Raw genomic sequence first — 4,825 nt, 5'->3', positions numbered from 1 at the left:
TCACCTCCAGAGATGGAGCAAGCGTGTGCGTGTGTGTGCGCGTGTGCCGAGGAAGGAGTGGCCCACCTGTTTGCGTGTGCATGCGTCTGTTTACACTCTTGTGGTTCCGAACACTGCCTGGGCTGGTGGAGTACCTGTAGCAGCTTACCTCAGCCTCTGCACACCAGGCTAAAGGTCATGGCATTGACTTTCAGCCCAGACCTGTCCCTGTGAGCCAGCTGCCTTGTCTGAATAGAAGAGTGGTGGAACCTTAGCTGGGATCCTGGCATCTGCCCCCCCAACCCTCCCTCCCTCCCTCCCTCCCTCCCTCCCTCCTCACGTCAGACTGCCGAGCAGGGGGGAAGCATTTCTGGCTCTTGTCCAGAGTGTGGGATTCTAGAGGCAGCTAGTTCCTGGGCAGGCTGGAGGGGACGGGTGTGTCCAGACATAGTCACCTGGCCTGGCTTCTTATTTTAAAATTCCCTGCCACTGGGTTCTCCAGACTCTTCCTTGGGGAGCTGGGACTGAGCACGAGGCTGTAGACCGATCTGGAAACTTTGCATCATCGTGCAGAAGTACAGCCAGGTGCCTGACTGGAGTGCTGCATGCACAGTATCATAGATGATAGCTGAGAAGAACATCACCCTCTTTGGGGCTGAAAACCTGAGGTTAGAAGTAGAAGGCCGGCTCTCACTACTGTTCCCCAGAAGCTGAGAGCCGGCCCCAAAGCTGACTGGAGACTCAAGTGCCTCCACCGGGAGGAGGCCAGGTTCCTGGCGGTAGAAAGCCCCCTGGCGCCTCTCGCCACACTCCACGGCATCTCGGTGCTGCCACCGAGCTCAGCTGACACCAGCCAGGGAAGGCATTCTAGTCTGTGCTCTGAAGGCTTCCACAGCCTGCCCAGGGCTGGTCAGCAACCAAGCTGCCACGCCAGCTCTCCCAGTAGCTGGACATCAAAGACCCAGGCAGGTGGACTGCCAGGGACAGTTGGGAAAGACCCAAGCCGAGATCCCACCCAGCGCATCAAGCCTTCCGGAAGCAGCAGGTGGGAGGTCTGACCCAGAGAAGCCAAGGCCTTGCATTCTAGGGGCAGCCTGTACCTCCCACCGCAGCCTCCCACTGTCGGGGCTGTGCTGAGAAAGACACCATGAAAAGGAGGGCTGTGCGGTCAGCTGGAGCAAGTCTTCCTTCCACCCATGGCCTGCACTTGAGCCACAGCGTGCGTGCGTGCGTGTGTGTGTGTGTGTAGCTGAGAGGCCAGTTCCTCTTGGGATTTTTGTCCTCACACGTAACATTAAGCTGGCCTCTGGGCCTTCTCCTCTCTACCTCCCCTGTGACCTTCCCCGGCCTCAGAGCTGTTCATTCCCTTGGCCCCAGCCCTGCCCTTCACTGTCCTCTGTCCTGGGACCAGAACCCTGGGTCAGGCCCCTGCCTCCTACATCTGTCCAGCACATCGACAGGCTCCTTCCTGAGATGTCCTCAGACTTTCTCAGCCAGAGAGCTGCCTTTAGAGTCCAACTGTTGTATGTATGTCACCCTCACTAGAAATGTCCCATAATCATGTGGGGAGAACAGGGCACCAGTGATGGCTTTTTCTGCAGCATTGGATTGGGGGCTTCACTGTTCCCTTAGCCCCAGCCAAGAGGAAAGAGAATCGGGGGCTATTGCCAGAAGGCGAGTGGAGCAAGCCTGGAAGGGCTGGTCTGAGGAACTGAGAAAGCCAGAGGGCTTAGGGCCAGAGTCAGTATTTATTTAGCAGCACCTTCGAATGTCAGGATGATTCCCTTTTCCTGCCCATTTAAGGATGGTTCTCTTCCCTAAGGTACACGTTGGCAGGACCACCTCCCCCTACGTCTCCACCATCCCTGGCATGTGTCCACTCCAGAGCTGGGAGGGGCAGGGTGAGGAGAGGGTGCATCCAGTGGCCTGGAGCTCCACAGTCGCTTCGTGCCTCCCGTCTCCTGGCCCAGGTGTCCCTGGGGGTTCCTGCAGAGCATTACTTCAAATCCTGTTCCAAGGGCCAGCATGGGGAGGAGATGGTCGCAGGCCAAATGCACTTTATACAGAGATTTTCTATTGCTGGGAAGGTGTGTTTCTCCCACAGTTTGTGAATATTCATGTGTTCCATAAATGTCTGATCCTGTCTGAGCAGAGTTGTGCTGTTGTCAGTTTTGCGGGAGGTCTGGGGACTGGGAGGCAGTGGGGCTTAGCCCGCGTGAAGCCTTAGGCCAGACCGTCTTGGTTCTGCTGAACCAGGAGCCTCTCGCCCGCCTTGGAGGTGGCAGGGAGGAGTGGATGGGAGACGGAGGGTCAGGGAGGCTCCTAGTTGAGCAACTGGAGCAACTAGTGGTCTAAACTCAAGAGCTTGGTCAGAGTTGGAGGTCAGTCGGCCATAATGGTACAGAGCATGCCAGGGCCAGGATGAGGTTCCTGAGTGCTGTTCTGCAGTGACCCAGCCTCTTGGCCCACTTAAACCCCCCCAGGCTGGGGATCAGTCAATGGCAGGGCCCCCTCCAGGCCCTCAATCCCTTCTTTACCTCAACTCAGCCACGTAAGTTGCAACTGCTTGGTGCAGAGGGGATGCAAGCCCTCTGGCTCTGGCCACGTAGTCAGATCTGCCCACAGACAAGCCCAGAGCCTGGATGCTGACTTTGTCTCATGCCATCTTGGCCAGAGCGGCCCCTCTCTATGGTGCGCGTGGGCTTTCCTGTGAGGGTGTCTAGTCTTGGACCACTGGACATGAGAGCTTTGCTAGCCCACACCCCAAATTCCTGTGGGACGGGGCTCGGGCCAGGCCAAGAAAATCACAAGCTGCCTTGCACAGAGTGAGAAAGGGGAAAAGGAGGAACTTGACCCTGGGACGCGTCTAATTCTCAGCTCTGCTTTGAAGCTCCTGATGGCCCCCTTCCCATTGACACCTGGGCCTGGCCTTCCCTCTCTCCCTTCTCCTGGCTTCTCTCTAATGTGGCTTTGGTTTGGCCATGGAAGCTAAGATACCTTTGTTCTTGAGCAAAAGATTCTGGAAGATGGAGTTTTCCTACATACACACACACACACACACACCCGTGCGTGCACACGCTCCTGACCTGAGGAGGCTTCCTAGTAGAGAAGCACACACTCTAAGGAACAATTATTAGCCACTATGGCAAAATTGCTTTCCTGGGAGGAAAAGTCAGCACCATAGCAGCAGGTGGTTACCGTCTGGGTGTAGTGAAAGGAGCCTGAGCCAAAACAGGAAAGGTAAAGTGTCCCCTCTGGGCCCAGGGGCAGGGAGAAGAGAGGCAGCCAAGGCCTTCGGCTCTAAGTATTGAAATGTTCTCAGGGCTGGAGCTCGGGGGTTGCTTGCTGTGGGGCAGGTGCCTGCCTCTCCTTTCTGGGTGCTAATCGAAGGGTCGTGCCACTGGGTGGCACAACCAGTGGCAGTCTAGATTCGCAAATAGGATTCCACAGCTGTGAAGCAGTTTGCTCTGGCCCTTGTTCAGAAGGACAGGACCTCTGTGGTTCTCTCAGCTGGGCAGACAAGCTAGTGAGGATTGGCCAGAGGCTCTATGACCCACCAAAGCTGGGGGCCTCGCCGTGGCCAGCAGCCTGAGTATCCAGAAGTCCATGCTCCATGAAAGAGTTCACAGGCTTAGTCCTCTTAGGGGAGAGAAGACCAGGAGGAACCATGGCCCAAACCTAGCAGGGGCAGAGGTGCTGGGGGGAGCAGGAAAACCACCGGAAAATCCCAAGAAGTCAACTGTGGCAGCAGGAGGACAGGCCCCAAGTCTGAGAATGTGAGAAACTGGCTTTGGGGCATCTGGGTGCACAGAGGGGGTGCTCGACAGGAAATGCAACTGAGCTGCTAAATGAGGAGAGGGAGAAAGCAAGAAAGTCCTGACACAGGGAGGAGAAGCTGAGAGTCAGAAGCCAAAAGGAAGGGTTCAATTCACCATTAGAGGTGTTTGGGGCTGAAGCGGGGCTTGAGACAATCTTTAGTGAGGAGACACTCTGGGGAGAGTTCTTGGGACAGAGGGTCCCCTCAAGGTAAGGGGACAGGGTGGGGTTAGCCCTGGTTCCCAGCTGGAGGTGGGGCGTTCCCAGCCTCCAGTGACAACACATTTGTATTACATTTCATCCTCACAACCATGAGATGGACCATTATTCTCCCCATTTCACAGATGAGAAAAATCAAACCTTAGGACTCTTGTCACTAATACAAGGCCACACCACCTATTCACTTGGAGAGCCAGGCTGTGATTTCACACCACCTGACTCCAAATCTGTCTGCTCTAGGAGCCAACTCCCAACAGCCACTCGCCTTTCTCCGCCTTCCTCCATGACCCTCATTTCCTGACTGCCCTCTTCGCCTGCAGCGAGGGGGTCAACTAGGGTCCTAGGGACCAGGGACCCACCATTAGTTATTCGATACCCAGGCGCTAGGCCCACCCCGAGAAGCAGAGCCCGCATGGGCACGGAGGGCTTTGAGGGAGGAGGAACTGGGCTGAGGAGACGGTGTGGGATTTAGGGCGGGGCTGGGCCAAACCCGGGGACCGCGGGGCGGCGACTTCAGCACCTTGGAGAGCGCGCGCGGGGGGCGGAGCTCGCGGGGCAGGGGGCGGGGCGCACGAGACCCCGGCACGGAACCCGGGGGCGCGCGCGGCGGCGCTCGCGCCAGTCCCGAGAGCGCTGCGCGGTCTGGAACTGCGCCCTGCCCTGCGCAGGTGCGCCCGCCGCTCCCTCCCCAGCCCTTTACCCGCGGCGGCGGCCTCTCGCCGCGCCCCCGCCTCCTTCCCCCCCGCCGCCGCCGCCGCCGCCGCCGCCTCCGCGCCGCGCTCCGCCCGGATGGCCAGGGCTGTGCGGGAGA

This window comes from Hyperoodon ampullatus, assembly GCF_949752795.1.
Source record: "Hyperoodon ampullatus genome assembly, chromosome: 7".
In the NCBI taxonomy this organism is placed as follows: domain Eukaryota; kingdom Metazoa; phylum Chordata; class Mammalia; order Artiodactyla; family Ziphiidae; genus Hyperoodon; species Hyperoodon ampullatus.
This window is presented reverse-complemented; position numbering follows the sequence as displayed.